We start from the raw sequence: 24142 nt of genomic DNA on the forward strand, positions 1-24142 counted from the left end.
GCTGCCTGTATCAGCACAAATGTCCTTTTCTTTTTCCTTCAATCTGCAGTGTTTACGCACAAAGGAGAAAAACACTCAAAGAAACAGAAGCGGATAAATAAATGGTTCTTGTGATTTTGTCTCTGGTATCACAGATTGGATTGTGTTTCCTCTTTTCAAAAGAAACTGTTGGAAAACTTGTAACAGGCTTCACTAAGGCAATTTGTTCAGTATTAAGACTAAAGGTAATGCACTTGATGTTCTAACAGTAGCAGAAAAGATGGGACTATTCTTATTTTATAGTGAAAATGAGAACAAGTTGGTCATTAGAATTTGATTTCATATCTGAGAGATTCGAGCATTAAGTCAGCAATGGCACATATATTTGTTTTAATGGCATATAAAGACACATAGCAGGATCAGGCAACCTAAAACTATATGGAATTTTACAACATTACCAGACGCAGGGATACAGTGGGTCTGATTATACTCTGCTCTTTAGATCTAAGAAATATATTTAATAATAGACAGGGTTTTAGTCTTTTTTTTCATTCCTAAATTTAAGATGAAGGAAATCTATTCTAATTTCTTTACCTTCAGCAGCAAGAGACCCTAAACAGGACTTTGAAAAGGAGCTGAGATATTCTAATTAGGTAATTAGCTAATGAATGGATTCATTCTTTCATTCATATTTGATACAGGTTACAGGGAGTTTGACTGTCCAGGGAGATCAGATAAAATGAATATTAAAAAGGTTGGCCCTGTGGTGACAGGGAGGAAGACAAAAGGTTTCAGTGTGAGAATATTTTTAAAATTCCAATTTATTTAATTGATTCAAGCTCAGTTTTTTTTTAAATCTTACCTGCCTCTCTTTTTATGAATCTGATAATAAATCAAAAGGTTTGGTTCCAGGCCGGACATTGTTATAATACTAGCTTACAGTTTTTAAAATGAAGTGATACAGTATTTCTACAGCTCTGTTTCCTGTCCTTTCCCGTTCCTTAAAAGCCATGTGAGGGGCAATGTCTTTGGTTACACTCCTGCTGTGTGTTGATGAGAGGAGGACACTATTTTCAAATTCAATAACTTTTGTCAAAAATGTAGTCTGTAATAGATAGGGGATATAAATAAAATCCTTGATATTTCTGCTTTAAAAAACATCGATAGGTGGCATTTTACCTTTGTTAATTGAACGGAAATGTATGTATTTGTGGCGAAAGACATGCCATCTTGTATGGATTATCTGAAGAGGCTTCAGATTGTAGGGCATTCTGTATAGCGGCAGCCTGTTCTTTTTTCAGGTGAGTCTGCCAGAGAACATTGTGTTTGAAATGGTGCCCAATCACACCAAAAGGAATTTAATAAGCTCCCTCACACCATCACAGTATAAGATAAAACTGGTATGGTATAATGATTTATGTCGCGATCTGTACAGCTAGGAAGATAGTGGGCATAAGGAAGCACAACGTTTTCGGTCTCTGGTCTGTAGTGCAGAAGTGTGAAGGAAAGATGTTTTTAACAGTAAGAGTGGATCCTGCCTTTTTACACCACTTAAAAATTGCCATTGCAAACGAGACTCGGCTTTTACGGAACCCGAATGAATCACTATGAAAACAATGTTTAATTTTTTATACAAGTGCATATAAACAATGTTAGCTGGCGTTTAATATACTGTATGGTGTTAATCTTACCTCTATATTTTAAAAGAAATAAAATCAGCGTCAGCTATTACAGAAATCTTTCTATAACAGAGAAATCATGCTTTTTATTTAGGTTGTGATTCAGTTCATGGCAGATTTACATTAGAAAATAATAATACAGCTGTTCGTGGTCTGCTCATTTCTGCTATTGCCTCATCAAGGAGACTCAATCAGGATTTTTTGACATTTTCAATTATAGATCAATGAACCCCATTGTAGGAAGGCTGCTGTTTTCCTTTTCCACACAAATATAAACAGCTGCTGTTTTTGTTCAGCTTTTTTTTTTCCTCCATAGGCAAGTGATTGAGAGTTTTTCCTTGCAATGTTTGAACGGAGCAACTAATCTGCTGTACCAGTGATGAAAACAAACTGAAGCAGTCGTGTGGAGTGGAAAACGTCTTCCGATTTGCATATTGCTATGGGCGCCACACATATTGCAGGGGTCAGTTCTGTTTCTGAACATTGATTAGCTCCATCCATCTGGCTTCTCTCTAGTTTCCTCCATCCTTGATTGCAATGTTTCTGTTGTTAACTTACCCAGGAAATGATTCCAATTACACTCCCCCAGCCCTGCCTAACTACTTATCGAACAGGTGCGGGAAGAGCAGCTATGGTGTAATAGTGATTTAGAGCAGAAGAAAGAGTTATAGCAACAGTTAATCTTTTAAATATTCATGGAGTATTGTGCAGTAGACAGGTGTTGGTTAGTATTCCCTAAACGAAAGAAAATGTGCTCAGAAATAGCTTTTGTTGGGTATTTTCTGCAGTGCTGTGTGACAGTATTTTTCAGTGTATGAGAATGTACCTTGGTTTTATTTGAAGTACTATTAATAAAAACGACAACTCGTGCTTTGCACACAAATCTGAAGCCAGCTGTCATTAGGCACTAGCAGGACCTGAGTTTCCTTTTGCTGTCAATTGATTTGCCTCTAGAGACCACATTCCCTTGGGATAAGCACATTTCTCAACCCTGTGCCTTTGTCATTCTCGTCCCCATGTTTGTCTGTGCCAATAATGTCAATAGTGTGTCCCCAGCAGTGTTTTGGCAATGTATGTTTTTTTACCTTTTCCAAATCCTCGTTATTGACTGGGCCAAACAGAATTTTGACCCAGCTACCATGAGTCCAAATGCCCACAGAAAGCCACCATAATGTAATAGTTTTACAGTCCGCTATTGGTAGCTAATCTGACATTTTGATTTGGCCCTGGCTGCGGTATCGGTTCCATCTCAAATGGCCATAATTCTTTTTTGACTTTGATTCCGAAAAGGCCAACATGTTTGTCAGTTGTCCTGAATCGTGTTCATCTATTTGTGTGGGCTGTCAATGCCCAATAGAATCTTGCAGAAAACAAGTCGCAATGGGAAACAATTGTTATAAGAAGAGTCCGATTTGGGCAACCTTTAGGGCTATTATTTGCCCAGCAGGCAATTACATGATGACTGATGTTACAATCAACAATACATAATCATTATGTCTGAAGTGGCTAGCATCTGCATCTTCATGCAGATTTGTTACAGCTTTGTGACAGATTCGTGGCAGCTTTGTTACATTGAGTTGCTGGTGAAATGTAATAGCAGTGCCAATGGGATTTCAATTTTCAATTTTTCAGTTGGATACTATTATTGCCCAATACTAGCAAAAAGAAGGAGGCTCAGCGGTCCAGTGGTTAGCGCTGCTGCTTTGCAGCCCTGGGTTCAATTCCTAGGGTACTATCTGCAGGGAGTTTGCATGTTCTCCCTGGTTTTGAATGGGTTTCATCCAGGTACTCTGGATTCTTCCCACAGTCCAAAGGTAAAATGGCTTCTGGGAAAAATGGCCCTGCTGTGATTGTGTGCATGTTTGTGTCTGTGTTTGCCCTAGGATGGACTGGTGTCTCGTCCAGGCTGTAATGGGATAGGTTCTGGGCCACTGTAACCCTGACATGGATAAACAGTTATTGAAAGTGATGTGATGATGTGTGTAGCATAAAGATGTCCATCTTTGCATAAAAGGCAACTTTGGGAATTTACTTCTAAAGCTATCATACTGTTTTGCATAAGAAAAGTCAATATTACAGCTCCCAAAATAAAAAAATATATCTATTTTCTGAGTTACCCTACAGTGACACTATGCCTCCATAAAGCATTATTTAAACGCCAACCAGATTAACCTTGGACATGCACATCATACTAACCTAACATTCATCCTGAATGAAGTGCTGTAATTATGTTCTATCTTTCAAATTGAAAATAAACTCATTTTCCTATTGTAGTTTTGAAACCTTGAATACTTTTGACATCTGTAATGTTCTGAAGGAGTGATGTCTTTTTTGAGGATAAAAGGACACAAAAATGCTATCAATCTTGAAGATCAGCCTTGGATCCTCATTAATAAAATTTTAAGAGTGGGGTAGATGGTATCTACTTGATTTACAAGTGCCTATAACTTAAAACATTGAAAACATTTTCAAATGAATACCCTAATCAAAGTGCAAAACAATGAAGTTCATTTTCCTTTAGCTTCACAGTATTTAAGTTTGTCGTGCATTTGCTGAACTATTATGTAGTGTCTATTTAATTTGATTCTCTTTTTTGTGATTTTGATTCATCATGAACACACAAAAATGTATTATTTTTTATTCATTTGCCACCCCTTTCTCACATTGAATTCATCACCACAAATTAGATTTTTGTAAATATGTGTCAATGTAACTTCAGAATCAGTGAAAAATCATTCCTGTCTGAAAGTTCTGATAGGCTTCTTATCTTTTTAATACCATCTGCCAATTTACACCACATTCCAGTACAGGTAAGACAGACCTGTGTTTTAATAATTGGAGAATAACATTGTTCAACTTTGTTATGTCTGTAAAAAGAAACACACAATCTAATCAAAAGTATGGTCATAATAGAGTGTGCATGAAATATTAAGCCATGGTGTGTGTCTTTAACTTCACAGTTACAGAAACTGTTTTGGTTCTGTTTGCATTTGTAATGACTGCATTTGTGGATTCAGATTCTAGCTGAGCCAATGTTAAGAATGTTAAGCAGCAATAGGCATATACATACTGTATACAGGAAGGTAGTTTAAAATGTTTTGAGCCTCCTGTAAATACTGTATGATATAATACAAAACCACACACCTAGAGATTCCTGCTGTTTCAGTAGTTTTGACAGGTAGGCTGTAATAGGTGTTGAAAATCAGAAGTCAAACATTGCTCCATTATCAAATTTCTGACAGTACAGAGCACTTTCAACAGGGGTTCAGAAATTTCCTTCAGCTCAGATCCTTGCACTATTTGTTGAGTTCACAATTTGTTGACAGGCAACCTGTTTTTTACATTTATTTTCAGCATTGACACAAGTTGTTTTCATACACATTCTTTCCTCCCAGACACCCCAGGCAGTTCTGTTTATAAATATTGTCCCAGGTTTTCACAATATATGAATAGAATGAACTAACACTCTTCCTGTATGAGTGTTCCGTGTTTATCACAACAACAGGCAGTTGTATTTATAAATATTGTCCCCCCCAACATGTTTTTAAAATAACAGTAATAAAATGAACTAGAATAAAAAGTACTCGGATTCAGATCAAAATAAACATTTTTCCTGAATGTGTTCAGTGTGTTACAATAACAGGCAATTATGTTCATAAATATTGTCCGCGTTTTTCACAATACATGATAAAATAGACTAGGATTTTAAAAAAAAATGAACTGAAACCCTTCCAGTTCAGTTTACAAATTAAAAATCTGTACTGACCTTGTACTAAATTTATAAACACCCCCATTATTAATGCACTTGTGTGTGAGTATTAACCTGCGGTTTCTGCTCAGCACTAACTGTGGAGAGTAATACAAGGGGATCCTAAAAATGCCTGAGGCTGGATGACATGCAATTGGCATTGAACAGCTCTGCTAGTAAGAGAGTAAGCTGAAATCTGAATGCTGTATGCTGAAAGCTATAGTCATCGTTTTTCGGGCGTTCATAGACGATCAAACTAATGATTTGGATCAAACAAATGATCCAAATGGTCATGCATTGTACTGTAACATTTACCTTCTTTACGGGAGAGATGTGTGGTGTTCTGTGGATCTCAGGTTCCTTATTTCTGCATTCTGCATTATTTTGTAAGCAGGCCACAGTGGAGCTCTGAGTGACCTGTGATCTTTTGTTGTTGTGTTTCACCGATTAGAGTTGGGATCATCTGGCATTGAGAATAGGCTTGAGGTCAGTGGCCCAGCGCAGGCCGAGTGCCTGGTGCAGAAGGATGCTTTGGAAACAGCTGAGCTAGCATCCCACTGGGGTCGGAGCTTGAGAAGCGCAGGTGTTTCATGCCTAAAAGAGTCCTAGTCTGTAAGCCATTGCCATTGCCAGCTCTTTATGCAGAGGACCTGTGCAGGTGGCCTTTTCTTTAGACACACTTACAAAGGGCCTTAGGGGCCTTTGTTGCTGTGTTTTCTTTTTTGGATTAATCAATCATAAGTGTGTATTTAACACTGATTGTAGCATTCAGAAATAATTGAATAAGCCATGCAGCACTCTAGTGTAGTGTGTGTTTAATTCCTTTTACTGTGCTTGATTGAAATCTTCTGCCAGACTATCTCTGCTTTGTGAATGCATAAGCCTGTATGGGAACAAGTAATAGGTTTATTCCATGCTGAAAAGAGAAGAAAGAAAACACAACGTTTCGGCTGTGGAGCCTTCTTCAGGTGTGAGCCTGTATGACTGGGTAACTGTCAGAGGTTTCTTTAAGGCAGTTCTAGATTGCACTATCCATCCACCCATTTTCTAACTGCTTTATCCAATTCAGGGTGGCGGGGGAGCCAGAGCCTATCCCAGTGAGCAGGGGGTGCAAGGCAGGGGACACCATGGATGAAACACCCAGTCCATTAAAAGGGGACACACAGACACACACACACTCACATCAGGGCTGGTTTATTAAGAAGCCCTGCAGCATGTCTTTGGACTGTGGGTGGAAACCAGAGCACCCGGAGGAAACCCATCCAAACATGGGGAAATCATACAGTCCAAACTTCACGCAGATAGCAGCCCAGGTCCAGAACTGGACACAGGGCCCCAGTCCTGTGAGGCAGAATGCTAACCACTGTGGTAGCTTTCCTCAAATAATAATGAAATACTGTGGTTCAAGTCAAGGAGTTACAGTAGCTGTTGATGGTTTCTTGCACCTGATCCAGAAATATCAGCATTTCGCCTGCAGAGAAATGAAACATAATGAATCCTGAGTGAACGACAAAAGCAGTCATCTCTATCACAAACCATGCATGTCTCTGTAACAGGACAGTCAAGCTGTGACCGTGGCATGATATTTCCTTTTAAATATCTGGGCTTAACACTAGCAAGCTATATAGACTGCAAAACATCTTTTCGAATTCTTCCCACATTCATATTAAAAATAAAATAAATGTTGTAAATACTTCAGCTGTAGTTTTTTAACAAAAGGTATAATGTCAAATCTGGGCAACTGTGTTCTAAAACCTTAGCTAAAACAGGAGTATCTCTCATGCTGTGAGTATACTGTACATGAAAAAGAGGTCAGTATTCTACATTCACTGTGTAGGGTATTTATACTTTTGGTGTGATCTGCAATCACTAGCAGCTCTTTCAGAATTGTTTGTTCTAAGAAACATTGTTGCATAGCTAATTAATGTTGACTTTGTCAGACTACAATTTGCTGATTGGCATCGCAATTCACTGACATGCTCAAATAAATTATATAATTGTTGCTAAACAAGGGAAACACATCTGGGAGCATCAGGAGTTAACTGTTTTAGTTTCAAACAGCTAATTAAAAAAGGAGGGTACATCCCCTAAATCAGTTTTTGTTGTTTTCGTTTACGCCTGTTTCCCATTAACAATAAAGACACATTCGTTTTGAAGTGGAGACTGAAGCCATTGTTTGCCTAGTTTTTGTTATTGTATAATTTCAATTTGGGATTTTTTATGGCTGTTAACATTTCAATTAAAAATTGAAAGAATTCTGTTGATTTTATGAATGCCTAAGAGCGAGATTTTCTCTGCTCTATGTAACTATTGTAATTAGTGTCTTTGTTAATTAGCACAGAAATGCGCAAGGGTACTGAGGGGTGTACCATTAGCTTATTACAGACTTTTTTCATCGTTCCCTCATGACTGTGGTCCTGCTGTACGAACTCGTCATCGAAATGCTAAATGCACAGGAATTGACAGCTCTTCCAGCCCTGTCTTTATCAGGGTGTTTGCCATCCCTCTACAGCAGCAGCTACTGTAAAACCCGGAGAATGCTGTAAGCAAGTTAATGTGGTGAAGTAAGGATGTTTTTCTTCTTCAGCATACTTTATTTTAAAGATTATAAAGCCCGCTACAGCTGCTGTCTGTAGGCCGTGCACTCATTTCACCAGCCAACAGAGACTGGGATTCTCGAAATGGTGATACACGATGAAAACCATGAGGAAGGTTACAAGCGAGAGGAGTCCAATGGGCCTGTCAACCATTTGGTTGTTGATTTGCTAAGTGAACCAAAGATCTCATCCAGCTGGTTCTTGGAGGAAGCCAGGGTATTGGCTTCAACAATGTGGCAGGGTAGTGTGTTCCATACCCCAGCATCCCTGCATAGCTCAATGCCTTGGAAAAGGGAGTTAGGATTAGTCAGCCAGAACTGTCTTGGCTCTTGGCAAAACAACAGCTGAGCTACCACAGCGTCTGGTTGCCTGTGGCTTACTGTGGTGTCACTGATAGATGGTTCACACCTCCAAACAGCTCTTAGCATCCTGTAATGCATCCTGAGCTTGCAATGTGTTGAAAAAGTTATCGAGAGGGCCTTCGGCCTTTCTTCATTCTCCCAGTTGAGTGCGGGAGTCACCCTGAGCTGAGATAAAACCAGTGTTTCCAAAACTAGGTGTTTATGTACAGTAACAAGACGTAAGAATTTGGACAACAGGAGGAAGTGGCATTACTGTATCTTTTGAGGGCCGCTTGAGGGTCGCTTTTTGTTCAGTTGCAAGTAAAAGACCTGTCAGCATCTCCTGGTGTTAGGAGAATCCTGCAGACTAGAGACTTATTTTCTTTAGCCTGCTGTCAGCAAAGTAAAGAATGTTAAATTGTAAAGTGAAGGCTGAGCTCCAGCAAATTGAAGAGAGTTAAGGAGCGCTCTATTAGTAATACGCATAAACCATTTTCGAAAAAGCATATGGTTTCCGATTGCAGTGAAAACTGTTACCATAAATAAATGATAATTGCTTGATAGATATAGCAGGTATATGCATCTGAAGAAGACCACAGAGGCATGCCCAGCTCCTCACTTCCCAACTGCAAGAATCCCAGTCCCTGTGATTTCACGGCATTAATGATTCATCTGCTCTAACAGCAACATTAAGGTTTAAATGCCTCACCACACAGTCTGCCAGGAACATCAATAGCAGCTACTGAAACAGTCCCCTTTTTAAAAAAAAATATGTATTTGTGTATGATAATTATTCCTTTAGGCATTCAGGCTTGTCTCTGTACAAAGTACACAGGCAACACTGAAGCCACTATGGGACGAATCGTTTCCTAGAGGAGCCTTCATACCGGGCTTTGGAATACACATGACACAGACCTCCGCAGGCAGGGAAACCCTTTCCAGCCCAGCTGCAAGGGACTATGCAAAGTTGTTTGGTTTGGATGTGTTCCGGTAGCCCTCTCGGCCTGGGAGCCTGAACCCATGCTATGATCTTTGACGTTTTCCCTGAGATCACACCTGCCCGCAGTGAGTGCTCACAGTAAGGCACTTTGTAGGAAATACCTCAGAGGTCTGAAACAGGAGGTGTAGCAAATGGAAATCTCTCCAAATTAATACACATGAAAGTCGGTTGTTTAGCATCCTCAAGAACAGCATGTATACTTCTGAACAGCAAGCTGTTTGAGGAAATTTATCTTTGCAACAGTACAGCTTTGCTAAATAAGGATGAGTTGACCTATATATACAGTAAGGATTTTTTTTTTCTGTAGTGCAATGTTTCTCTGAACAGAGTCTGCTATATTGAGATTAGAATGTTGTTTACAATTCTTATCACCACATTACAGAAAATATTTCTCTCCCTAAGAGATCAAGAAAGAGCCACTGGACTAACTCCTTGTTTAAAAGACACTGCATATGGCACAGTTTAAAGGAACTTAATCTCATCTATTCAAATCTGAGAAGATTGAGGAGACTTGATAGATGTATTCAAAAATCCTGAAAGTTATTCAAATTTAATCCAATGGACTATTTAAGCATCAGCAGTGAAAGTAGGACTTTGGCTCACAGATGTAAATTAAGAGGTAATGTGTATAGGAACAATATGGAGCACTTCTTTACACAAAGAATTGTGGGTGTCTGAAGCCACTTTAGTTGGATGAGATCCTGTGATCAATTAGATATAATTAATCTAGTAGGCACTATCTGTCAAATGGCTGCTTCTTATTTGTTGTCTTTCTTACATTCTTCTGTTTAACCGAAAAAAAATACTTTTGCCCTTTTCCATAACTATGCAGCCTCCTGCTAGATGTAAATCATTAACACAACTCTGTACAGGAAAGTGTGAGAGGATGCTAAATCTGTATAATTGTTACTGTAATAATTGTACATGTACAGTATATGGAAAAATGTGCCATTTTTCAATCAGAGCACAGGCTGTTACTGAAGAGCTAATGGCGTATTTTGTTAATGAACTGGGCTTTAAAATTAAGATTACATCACTCTGCTGGATTTTCACAGTATAGCATTTTTTACTGAAAATAGAGTCAGTGGAATAGGCAAACTGCTGTTGGGTCCAATTCACAAACACTTTTTTTATAAAAATAAAATATTTTTGAGGGAGCTGCATAACTTCAATGACAGGCACATTCAGTTAAAAGTTTTTTTTTTCATATAAAACTTTATGTTTAATTTAAATTGGCTTTTATGGGTATGTTTCTTATGCCTTTTAGAAACTGTAATGGGGTTAGCCTAGAGCCTAGACCTCTATTAAAACATATTGCAGTGCTCAAGCATAGCTTTGCTTCAAATGTAACCGATTAACCTGAAAGAATTGAAACCTTAAGCAACACGGTCCTAACAGTTCTAGTGACTTAATCAGAATGCATGTCCCAGTTCTTCTTTGGTGGAGCAGGTCCTTTTGCAGATTATTGTATATCCTGTCTTCATACCCGTTCAATATGAGCCTTTGATGGGTTGTGCCACTGACGTGTTGGATGAGAACATTTGTATTATTTTAAATTCTGACTTAATCTGGTTTTCAACCAATTTGTCGTTTATACTCAGTGCTTCAGCAACACCATGAGGGATATAATTCTTGAATAAAAATGTACATATGAGGTTTCTTTTGCACACCTTCAGGAAACATTATTTGATAGAGCAATTACACACAGGGTAAATAAAAAATCAGTGGGTGTTTCATATATTGTGCAAAACAGGCTTAAGAACGTGATGTTAAGGGAACAGATTTGATGGTCAAGTGACTGGAAAGAAGCACTTTACTAGCTCATTCGACTGGAAGCATAGATTAGCTTTTAACCAAAATTGCCTCCCGAAACCGTGAAACTGTTTTTCAAGAGAGTCATTTGGATGAGAGAAATCTAATTTTATGTCTCAAATAGGAGAATGATGGTCTAGAGAAAAACATAGGAAATCTGGAAGTGACAATGCTAAACCTTTTGAAGGCATTGTATCTGAAGAGTGGGTGAACTTGAGCGAACAGACCAATGTTGAGGTGCAAATGCATATGACAAGAGACAGGAGTCCGTAGAAATAATCTTGGAACACCACAACACTGCTGTTCCGGCAAGAATGTGTTCTTAAACATATCAAATTATGTTTTTAATGCACATTTGGCATAAAATCTTTTTTTTTAAATTTATGTTCTGAGATAGAAAGTGCAGGATATGTATTTTTAATTACTTGAATATTGACTTGGTGCAGGTACTTAGTTTTTTTTTTTCTATTTTAAATCCACACTACAGAAAATTCGAAGAAAAAGAGAAACTGTTGCTGTAAGCAGTATATGTTCTGATATCAGTAAAAGAGCCTGGATCTTGGCAGGGTTTGTTGACTAGACATTTCCCATTTACAGAGTGTTCTTAGATAATTTCAGAAATATTAATGAAACGGAACAAAAGCAAAAAAGAACAGCTGCAGCGAAAGGCATTTGGCCAAAAAAAAAGACTCCCCCCATGAAGCTTCAACTACAATACAATGGTGAGAGACCTGTAGATGTGCCACTTCCTAGATCTGATTCAGCACTTCCCCCCCTCTCATCTCCTGCCTTTATCCCAGCTGTCACTGGCTAGTTAAGTGAGCCTAGTAAAGGGACTTAGACAAATGCATCCAGCTACAGTATGGTTCCTTTGCCTCTCCTTCACGTTATTTTCTTAAATGAGCTTTGAAAATCGAATTTACTTGCATACACCAGGCATTGATTTGTCACGTGACAGTTGTTAGAGACGTTCCTTAATAAAACTTTAAGTTTTCTTGTTGATCTTTGCTTGCTTTTTTATATGTATGAGTTGCGAACTCATCTCATCTCCATCTGAACCCTGTCACAATCACACTCCAGTGTGGGGGTCACACAGTTCTTCCTCCAACAGAGGAGAGCTCTGCTGCACCAACATGCTCTGAAGAAGTAATAGAGTTTAATGCTAGAAGATGGCAACCTTTCATGTGTAAATGTTTCTAGAAGTGAAACACTCTCAGACACTGATTTACTTTTTTATGTCCATCAAACCTGAGAACCTTAACTTGCACTACACCCCATTCTTACAGGATGAAGTGTGGCCTTTGTCTTGTGTGTGTGCACTAAACGCGCAACTTCGATTACTGCATAATTCTGTGGCACATGCATTCAGGTTTGAAGGTGAATCACTGAGATCCATCTCAAACACATAAGTTGGTGCCTCTCGGTCAATTATGTGATGTTGCTTGGGAAATTCCCAGTCACAGTCACCAATTCACGATCTAGACTCAGACCCGCAGTGTTTAGACCACAGGACTCAACCTGGCTCAGAACAAGTTTCCTCTTCTAAAGGAGAGAGTTCTTATTATGTAAATTATGCCTAAATAGCCAGGTACTCAGAGACAGGTATGCTTAAGATTTAGCAAGCTGAAGGAGAGTATAAGTGGCAGAGGAATGCACTGTAATCAGGGCTCTAATCTTACAGTATGTGCCTCCCCTCATGGAGCCTGACTTTTTAAGCACATCGATGTCAGGCCCAAATTCAGAAGATGGAACATCCATTCCTCACACACTAGGACTTCACACTAGTATCCGATCAAAGCCGGGGACACAGTTAGGCGTTTTGCCATTCTTTTAATGAAGTCGCAAAAAAAATCACACTGGATTACTGGTTCAAATCTGAGTCTGCAGTTATGACTGTAGGTGCCACTCATACACATAACCCTGAGCTAGCCTAACAGGATGATTATAATGTATTTAACAAGGACCTGCTTTTTTACAGCACTAAGACAGTCTACCTGTGTGTGACATCAGCAATGCCAATGAGTGGTGAGTATGATATGATATTAGGCATCAGAGAGTAATTGTATCTACAAGGTCTGATACAGTGTCTTACCCAGGATGCTTCCTCCTATTATTCCCACATAATTAGTCAGACAAATACAGTACTATCAGACCAATGCAAGAAAATATTCCTTAATGAGTCATCACTGCTTTGCTCATTTGTGTCCATTTTTTTAGTGTCCGCATTATACCCCAGAGGTGATTTTATCCAGCCTGTTGTTTCTAGTCTTCATTGGTGATTGACTGCACAAAGAATTGTTTCTATCCTAAGCGATGATTGTTTTTAGTTCATTTGGGATAGTTTTGATTTTCACAATGAATTTGAAATCATGTGAAAGCTTTCTGCTGGAGCAAAAAAACAAACAAACAAACAAACAAACAAACAAACAAACAAATGAAGTGCTTTCACAGAGCTGGTCAGATTGGTTCTGGAGTTTTTATTGTTTTCTGTTCTCTGTATTCTAATGCATAATCAGGTTTGAAATTAAAAGTCTACACATTTAAACTGTCAACTTTCAGTTTGTTTTTTTCTAACTTGTCACTTTTCTTACTATAAAATAAGAATGATAGTTACTAACAACCAATGAGATTTTAATTTAAAACCTATTGTCACGTGCAATGCTTTCATGAAACAAATGTATTTTGTAATTACCTTAATTTTGCACTACAAGTATATTATTTGGGAAAGGAGAAAGCAGTGCATGTCAGCACACAGACTTGTGACACATGCAACAAATCCCAGAAGAAAAGAATCAGACAATGGAGGTTTTGGTTTCTCTTTTACAACAGCCCTTCACCATGGAAATTCACTGATTAAGGAGGAACGGCAGAAATAAACTGGGCCACTTAGAGCTAAGTTGTTTTATAATGACAGAAAATTTTCTGGAATAAGGCCTTCTCTCATACCCTTTTCCATTTTTTTGGCCTTTATAAAAAAGTTGCTATGGTGAAGACGCAGAGTAATTTTGTGGATGTCTATAGTTTGCTTTTCTGTACCACTTCTGTAATGGTTGTGCTTACAGCTACATTATTTCTCATGCTTTTACTAACTTAAAACTGCTTTATTGCACGTTACTGTGCTTGAAAAGTACTGTATATATGTATCGTAAACTTTTATGGGGGTTGCATGAAGTTTTGCCGCCTTCTCAAGAACAGACCTAGATTTCTTAAACTTCTTAAACAGCATTTAAAGTAATCCAGGTTTTCATACAGAAGGGTCATCTTGCATGTCAATACCTGACATTTCTAATGTAGTTAGTGACGTACTAATACTTTACTAACATGACTCACTTTAGTGTGAACATCAAATCAGAAAGGCACTCTGTTAATTTTATTGTATTTGGACAGTGAAGCTTTCTTTTTCTCTCAGAAGAGAGAAAACTGTCCACTTTGCTCTGCAGATAGATCTTATGTTGCAGAGTGTGGATTTCCTGGGTTACTTGCAAACGTGTCAGATCTCAAATCCAAATAATTATGTCTGTGTGAAGAAGGCATGAGTTAGTAAAGCTGACATACGTATTTGATGAATGTAATACTCCCTCATTCTGAAGGCATCATGAAGTATTCATGATTTGCAGAGGAGGTATTTTAAAATGGCGACAGGGACATGAATTCAAATGGCTTTGAATCTGCTAAAAATAAAAGAAAAATTCCACTAAAAAAACCCATGTACTGCAGCATGCCCTCTTAAGCACACAAAGTAATGAAAGGGTTGATCCAGAGGTTGTGATATGAATCAAAGGCATTCAGTGACTGGCCTCTTTTTCTTTTGCTTCTACCCCCCCTCCCGCCCGAAAATGTCATTGTCACACATTTTTCTATATGAATCGAAGAAAGAGAAAGACATTCACATAACACTTCATCCATCCATTTTCTAATCCGCGTATCCAGAGCAGGACTGTGGGAGAAATCAGATCCTTAACCAGGCAAGAAATGGGAGCAAGGCAGGAGATCCTCTGGACAGGATGCCAGTCTATCGCAGGGCACATATAGACGGACACGCACACACTCATACAGGGCCAGTTTTCCCAGAAGCCAATTCACCTACCAGTATGACTTTGGACTATGGGAGTGAACCAGAACATCTGGAGGAAACACTCGTGAACATGGGGAAAACATACAAGCTCCACACACACAGCATCCCAGGAACTGAACCCAGGGCTCCAATACTAAAAAGCAGCAATTCTAACCACTGCACTACCATGCCTACTGTTTCATGTCATAATGCTACAGCAAATTAGATTCAACTGTCTCCACGGATTTGGGCTTCCAACTTCAGTTTACACCAAACACAATTTGTCTCCCCGATAGTTTTCTACAGACTGTCCAAAAAGTTCAATCTGAAGTTCAAAGAAGTTCAACGTTAAGGGCTCATGGGATTATTTCACTTTAAATTGTGAAAACAATTAGCTACTTGTGAAATAGTTAAGCACTAAAAGTCAAACAAAAAGGGTCCAGAAACCTTACAATAGTCATTAAGACAAGAACCTTTAATTAACCTTATCCTAAGGTATGGAATGTGTTCGGGTTTTGTTGTGCATTTATCAACCTGGAGGAAAATGAAGGGGAAATACGTTACTAAGGAAACCTTTTGCTGCACTGTGAGAACAGGCTTGAACTCCCCCGATAGCAGGGGACCCCAGACCCCAACATGGTCAGTGCTCATAATAGTTATACAGCATCTACTTCGAACATGCAGAGAAGCTCTCTTTGATTTTCAACACAGCTCAAGTATGGCTGGCTCTATCAAGGCAGCACTTAATACTTGATGTGTTTTGTCTCCAACTTACCTGATACATATTATCTTGGCTTTCCCTTTACTGTGCCTTTTTAGCTGTGCACTGCATTTGTTTATATGTCATCCAGTAGCTGTGGTCAAGCGGGGGTTTGAAATTGCTCTGCAGGATCTTAAATTATATTTTCTTCTCTTCTTTTAATCATGATTAGATTTTTCCCCTCCTGAATATCACGCTGTAGTTGTAGTTGAACAACTTCAATAATAAATCCACTTGGAAAACCTGTACTTTACCAAGGAGTAAAATATGAAGCTGATAGGGAGTATTAACTGGGGGTGACGGAGAATCATACTTTTGTGATTTCCCAAGCTCTACTTTGTTAAACTGCATGAGGGCTAAATAAGTCCGGGATATCCTGTAGATATGGTCAGTAGTCCAATGGTATGAAAAAGACATTTCAATAAACAGATGTGACAGCCTTACTGTATGCATGTTTAACAAACCTGTCATTGGCGAATATGGAAGATGATTTACCTCCATATTATTTTTGAAGGAGTTTTGATTTCATCTTACACAACAATCCAGTGTTAAGAATTTTTTTTCTACGCTGCTAAGATCAAATTGAATACTGTTGATCATGTAAACAATGTTTTTTTTTGTCAATGAGGTTTTGATATTCTGTAACTTAATAATGCATTTGAAACTCTGTATGCTTTATAAATTATAGAAAGTTATTGTTTTCATTCTGCACTTTTTTTACAGAGCAGGATAGAACAGTTGCAAACAACCAGCACTTCAGACTGACCTTCGCTGATTGGATACCTAAAATCATTAACACTAAATATCGCACGCTCATTCAAACATATCATTTTGAAAGTGTGATGGATAATGATAGGGATGAAGTGATGGGGACACTATACTGTAATAAAAGATGCCATTGTTTGGATGAGATGTAAAATCAACGTCATTAAAAATCCCAGGGCATTTTTCAGAAAGGGTTGGGGTGCAACCCTGATGTCATGGCCAAATTTCCCCCTGGCCTTTACCAATCAGGGCCTCCTAATAATAACCATCTAGGAATTGTCTTTCTCACCCTGTTCTCCTCTTCACTTACCTGATGTGTGGTGAGCGTCCTGGTGCACTTTGGCTGCAATCGCATCACCAGATGGAAGCTATTCATTGGTGGTGGTGGAGGGGAGTCCCCAATACCTGTAAAGTGCTTTGAGTGGAGTGTCCAGAAAAGCACTATATAAGTATAAGGTAGTAGTAGTAACTTAAAATTAATACTTATTAACTACTACAGGAATAGTGTTTGCATAAAATCGTGTCAAGCAATCCATCATAAAGTATCACACTGCCTCATGGTAAATACAGATATAGTTAATGGCAACATTTTAGAGTTTTATATATGTGGTAAACACTTTGGAATCTGAAATCTTGGGTGCCAGGAGCATATTAAACAATATGTTATCTCATGAAGACTGCTTCTATCAATCCATTTTAGCCCACCTTCACCTTTCACTCACTGCTGCGTGTAAGTAAGACTTAAGTTTGAAGACTTATGGTTAAGAATGAGGGCTGTCTGTGTAACTGGTACTGTTGAAAATGAAAGGGGTTGCGAGTAATGGAGAGCTCTTTAGAGTTCATTCTCTAGGAGGTAGGTAGCAATCCAGTAGAGATCTGGAGAACATTCACACAGTGGTTTCAATGGGCATAGGAAAACACCACTGTCCTTTTTATTTCGGTTTCCTTGAGCAAGTCCATTTATCTGCAGCATGTGGAAGCCACATGGAAGTGCATTTAAACCCAAAAACCAAGAGGCCACTCTTTACGCAAAGGGTTGTGGGAGCCGGATGAGATCCTCACACCAATTGACTACTAACTCCCAAACAGGCTGGAGAGGCTAAATCGCCTCCTCTCATTTGTAGTCCTTTTTATGTTCTTATGTTTCATAAGTTAGGAAAGCCACAAATCCTGCAAAAAGAATCCACCCGCACTGCTCTAATGCTCAACGCAGCATCCAGCAGACTAAAGGGAATGAGAGCAAAGGGATACGATTGCAAATTCCTACTTCACTAATCTGGGGGGTTTCAGAATCAGCCTGTTGACTAAACAGTCTAGAGGTCAGAATAATTAGCCAGATTTTCTCCTTCAAATTGCCAGGCTTTTGTGGATGTAAGCGGCAGAAAAACGCTGTGCCGCCGGGCTGCTTTAATTAGGGATAAACTGTGTTGGATCAGCAGCACTCAACTAACAAAGGGTGGCAGCGAGAGAGAGAGGGAGAGCGCCCAGCCGCTGTCTGTCACCATCTTCACAGGAACGCAAACAACAGGGACAAGGGAGGCTGTGCCACAGTACAGTTAAATCAGCAGTGTCCTCATGAGTCTTAACAGCGGCAAGAACACATACTGTATGCATCCCTCTCTCCTGCTAGGTGTGTCCCACGAGGAAGAGCTGGCCATCCACACGTGGGAAAGAGGCAAACGCCATCTTTTCTTTTTAATGTTGACCATGTTGTCTAACCCAGATAGGGTTCACACCCTGGAGACATTTTTGGATTGGATGAAGTTCCAGTATTCATTGCTTTACAGAACAAGACAGAAATGAGTCTGCATTATTTATGCTTGTGGGCTGTTTTCCCTTGTTTACTGAACTTGAAAGCCATCAATTTAAACTTGAATCATAATTTAATTCAGAAATGAACCTGGCTTGTGCTCCAGCCTTTACTGTAGGTTTTCTTCAAGTGTGAAATCGAGCACGGGTTATATGAGGAGTCTGACTAGATCCTTCCATTCAATTTCTAACTGCTTCCTCCAATTCATGATCTCGGGGGAGCTTATTTTGGCAAGCAACGGGCACAAGGCAAGACAGCCTGGATGAGACGCCAGTCCATCACAGGGCACACACAGACACAAACACAGACACACACATACAGTATAACAGGGTCAATTTTCCGAGAAGTTAGTTAAAGTAACAGTATGTCTGAAGAAACTCACACAAACACAGGGGGAACATACAAACTCCACACAGATAGCATCCCAGTTCCAGAATTGAACCTAGAGCCCCAGTGCTGCAAGGCAGCAATGCTATCTATTGTGCCAGCATGCCAATACCATACTGTATACATTGAATATAAGCAATACAACTTCAAGCATGTGAGGAGCAGGTACAACACTAAGATTTCCAGTGTTGTTTTTGTGGTAAGGAAAGTGCAACTGCACTAGAACAAGCACAGAAAACATGTGGTGGCGTGTCTTTTTAAGTCATGCATATGATTCCACTTGTTTGTACCATGGCTAAAGAAATAATGTAGGAAAGCTGGGCAGTTGTACTATTTTTAAAGTGTCAGGCTTCTGTTTTTTTTAATATAGACTGGATTAAAAATAAATAATAATAATAACCATTACATAATATTTGAATAAATCTGCTCTCTATTCAGAATTCTGGTATTAATTTCACGATCACAGGGGTGTTGAGGAAAAGCTTAACAAATCCACTGTCTTTGGGGTTGTTCATTTAAATTTGGCAAGGCAGCATACTTGAAAATTGTTCTGTGATTCGCATCATCTCCTAGTATTTTGCGTTTTGTACAAAGATACTCCCTTCAGAAAGTCAGTGGAGCTGTGTTACTTTTCTTCCTTTCAGGCACATTTCCATCCCACACTGTACAGTACCTCAAAGCATACAGGGGAAAATGGAAACAGAAGTACTGGTAGATCTTGTGTGAGTGTTGTTGCAGGACTTAATGGAAGGACTGGGTTGTAGATAGGGGATGACTAAAGAACAGGAGAGAGATTGTATGGTCTTGGGAAAATAAAACGCATGATCAGTTTTGTTCCATTTATAAATAATGTCCTGCGAAAAATGCTAATGGGGATATTTATCTGTTGAATATTAATGCAGAATATCCCTTGACAAAACAGAGGAGGATTTAAACAGAGCATTATACGTCTTTACAGCTGGGTGCCGAGACATCCTGTAAGTAGAGCAAAAAAGAAAAGGAAAATCTGAAGATTTTGCCAGGATTTAAACCAACTCAGCCACAGAAGCTGACCCCTCTTTCATGTAAAAGTTAAGATCCTTCTTGTGTTTTTAGTCCATCTTTGCATCTTAAGTAGAAAATTCGTCTTGCAGGCTGAGATCGCTTTTTTTCCTCTGTTGTGCATTTGTTCACTTCTTCCTCGCTGCTTGAGAACAGTTTACGGCAGTGAATCAGGAAGCATCTTTTCACCAACTTGCAGCAAACAAAAATAAATAAATAAATGTCCTCCAGAGAAAATGTTTCTCTACAATCCCTTCGATGTAGTTCAAAGGAGGTGGTCTCATCTCCTTCTGCAGACTTCTTCAGACAAACAGCAGGCTGCCCAAACTTGCTGCTTGTTTGAGTTTTTTTAAAAATTTCACTTTAGCGCAAGCTTAAATAGAGCTGATTGAAAGCGTTTTCTGTACAAGAACCTCACGGGAAGCAAAACGGCAAAATCTACAAGCTCAGCATCTGCATAGAGCCAGCAAAAGTGAGTTGAAGCCATTGCCACATGCTTGGTGAGCCTTTGAAATTTTCCTTTGGGTTGATCAGCATCTCTGTGAAAACTACTCTCAATGTGTGCAGCGTGCGGTTGAGTTTTTTCTTGATCTCAGATTTTAAATTGCTCTTTGTTTGGTCCAGTTTTTTTTAACCCTGCAATTTAATTATTTGCAGCAATTTCACATGCAAGGAGTGCTCTGAGCCATTCCGTTCTCTTTGTTATGATGCACTTTGTATTCCCTCTGTATGTACTGTATACGTTGTAATGATCTGCCATGGACTCCATAAGAGGGTTTTGCATGGAGAGAACAGTTTTTTTTAAGCACAAGTATTTGAATAAAGTACCCTGTCATATTAACACAATCATCACAGAAGTATTAGAATTGCCTAGTTTCCCTGTGCAAGTACACTAAATGTCACCCTCTTGCACAGTAGTGTGCATCATGGCTTGCAAGGGCTGATTCCCAGCTCCAGATGTCTGCACGAGCTTGTGGCTGGTGGTGTTCTGATTGTATTGTCCCTGCATCAAGGGTGCCTGTGTTAATATGGCAGGGATTTGTATATATGACATTACCTGGCTTCAAGCTGTGTGTGACAACCACATTTTGCATAAGCATGATCATCAGATTTGCATTAAATTTCATGTCTGTTTTCATTTTGTCTCACCTTCAGCTGTTGCAAATGTGGCTCTAAAAGTCAAAAGAGGACAACTGCTCATGAGTCCATGTGACACCCATTGGAAAAATCCTGTCACTCTGAATTGACAGTAAAAGGATATCATAAATTCAGCATCATCTGCCAACTCGGATGTTTATCAATGCAATGCATCACCGAAAGGATTGTTCATAAAGAGATCAAGGCTAAATAATGGGGTAAGAAGGAATCAGAGGTCATAGCCAGAAGTCCAGAGTTAATTTCTCCTCCTAGAAAAACAGCAAAAGACATTTTGGGGTCTTTTGCATTGGAAGAAGCTACTCAATAAAACTCTTCCAAATATGGTCAAATTCAGGTGATCCCACAGAAAAACTACTCTATAAAAGTCTATTTGTTATTTTAATTTATAACAGTATACCAAACTGGAGGTTTTGAAAACCTCAAAGAGCTTGTCTAAAAGTTCTTCATGGTCCTATGCAGTGATTCTTTGATAAGACTTCTTCTGGATACACAGATCAGTACAACCTACAGTAGGTTTAACAGTCATTATAATCAGTAGACTGACTGTCCAAAGGCTGTAATTGGTGCATTGTTACATTTCAAAGCTCACTGTAAAAAATACTCAAACCCTGAATCATTCCAATCAGTCTCTGTACGTATAGTTCATTTACATATGTTGATTGCTAGAGTATTCCATATTTTCCTTGATTGTTCTTTTTCCATGTTTTTTATTGAGTAATTATTTACTGTGTCTCTTATACATTGGAAACCATGTTTACTATGAATAAAATCATGGATAATTCTTCAGTATTTAGTGTATTTTATGTCATATTTCTAAAATGTCTCCCTTCTTAAATAATATAGAACTATATTTAGGTTTGATCTCTATTTGTGCATACTGTATTTAAAAAATGTTACGACGAAAAAATTGGTTATTTTTTTGAAGCACAACCTTTAAAATCCTCCAGTGTTAAAGATTTTCTAAATTACGCATTTCAGAAACTAGGTTATGTGGTATTTTACAGAAAGGCGATTTGAAGCACCCAGATTGTTTTACCTGCAGCTTACCTATTAAAATTTCAAAAGGTCAAATCTATCAGTATTAAAGCACCCTGGATTTTTATTATTCACACATCATTCCTGTGGCCTGATGTTATTTTCTGCCACACTCAATAGTGCTGTAAAATGTGCTAATAAAAACAGGAGCAAGAAAGAATATTAAGTTCATTCAACCAGAAAGTCACAAATGTACAGTGCATTTTCTCCCCTTTAACTCTCAGCTCTATCTTTAACTATTGCCTGAAATCAGTTTCTTCATCAGAGAAAAATGGCTTGTGAAATTAAGCTGCAGCAGAACAACACTGTCATTGCAGAATTTAATTTTTAGGCACTCCAGTGCAATCATCTTTCCTTTCCATTACAATATATGGTGCACCAGTATAACAGAGCCAGCCAGCGTTCATTAACCTAGATGACACTAAAAATTCCTGCGCTTTGTCTCCTGGAGAAAAAAAAACAGATTAAATATTGTATTATTTTTTTCTTAATTAAAAGTCGCCAAGCTCATTTTATTTCCTGTTGAAATATCGGAGCTTTGTTTGTTTTTAATTGAGAGTGCCAAGGCTTGTGGCAAATGAGATCTGAGAGGTTTTAGTGCTCATTAATATTTCAAGCACATTGTTTGAAAAGCTTTAGTACTCAATAAGGTGCAAAGGGAATGAGTTGGAGTGCAGAGAGTGGAGTACTTCAAAGCTGGCTAATGTTTAGGATAGTTTTTTTTTCCAGAGGTGTGGAGGACTTTGTCTCCAGAAAGGGGTGGTTTGCCTGGCCTAGTGACCATATATACATTTCTAGATTTCGGTGTTCATTAGAGTTTGCTTCAGAGTGCTATACTGCAGAGAATATTCGGGCTCATTAAGGCCCGGGTTAACAGTACTGGAGTGATGGAGAATATGGAGTGTGCTATAATATTTTCCACAAGCGCTTGTTAAACTGGAGTTTGTTGAACTCCAGCTAAGGTTAATGGACTAACTCGAGCGACAAGTGTTTCCCCGTAATTTAAAAAAAAAGAAAAATGCTTGGAAGTCTCTGCTTGGTTTCCTGTCACATATTCTGTCGGAGAAGGGTAACACGTAGGACTAAAAACACAGCAGAAAGCCTCAGGCTACTACTCAAAGAGCCCCCTATTTTTAGGAGAGCAGATGTTAGGGTCAGAGTCTAATCGGAAGTGTAGAATAAACAAATTAGTAGGAGTGCGATTTGGGGTTTAAAAGGCTTTTAGTGAACGGAGACCCAACCTTATGTTAGCAAAACATTTCCTGTCATGCAAAGAAGTTAAAATGTACCTCTAAAATGTCTCTAAGGTGGATCAGCCGTACTGCTAATTGACATTCCAACCTCATACGTAGGGCAGTTTTGATAGAGTGAAGACGAACAAAAAAGTGGAATTCAGTTTTGGAATTACACAATTGCAGTGTTTTCCAAATTTCAATTTCAAATAAAACGGTTTGAATTTCATTCCAATAGTCTTTTTTATGGGGCCATCAATTTATCCCCAGGAAGTGCTTTTGAAATAAAAGCCGCAACATAGTTGTTCACCAGCACTGTCAACCTACTCTGTTGTTTACACAGCACAGACTGACACTGCGGTGAAGCTCTGGCCATAACTAAGAAGACAAAATGTCAGCACTGAAAATGGAAAGACGTAAAATAATTTTCTCAAACCAAAGTATGGTGACTACGACCTGTGCACTGCTTGGCTCATGTTCAAAGAAAAGCACCTTGCTGCCTGACTCATGAGGTTGTTCCCTGTGTGAAAACCCTGTTTTTACCCCAAACTGTGATTCACAAAAGAAAATAATTCACTTCAACAACGCGAACAACGCAACACACAAATCATTCTTGTTACGACTGCTTTGCATTCAATTATAAAAAATACCACACCACTCAGTACCATGTACTCAGAATAGGGCTGTGTACTACCTATTGCTCTGCAAATGCTTGATATGAGGTTTCTGGACATGGTCACCTAA

At 38.8% G+C, this 24142-nt stretch overlaps 1 protein-coding gene across 7 annotated transcripts in view; it reads left to right on the top strand.

Annotated features, from left to right (window-relative positions):
• The window catches only part of elavl4 (ELAV like neuron-specific RNA binding protein 4), a 108501-nt gene that overhangs the window by 2684 nt on the left and 81675 nt on the right, over positions 1 to 24142 (top strand). Inside the window, exon 1 of one of the 7 annotated variants that reach the window (XM_088598992.1) lies at positions 13162 to 13181. The exons of the other annotated variants lie outside the window; for them this stretch is intronic. The gene's annotated coding sequence lies outside the window, so the exon portion shown is untranslated. Of the gene's footprint in view, positions 1 to 13161; positions 13182 to 24142 lie in introns of those variants that run through there. 7 annotated transcript variants of the gene reach the window in all.

Source organism: Lepisosteus platostomus, chromosome 11, assembly GCF_059453375.1.
Source record: "Lepisosteus platostomus isolate fLepPlt1 chromosome 11, fLepPlt1.hap1, whole genome shotgun sequence".
NCBI lineage: Eukaryota > Metazoa > Chordata > Actinopteri > Semionotiformes > Lepisosteidae > Lepisosteus > Lepisosteus platostomus.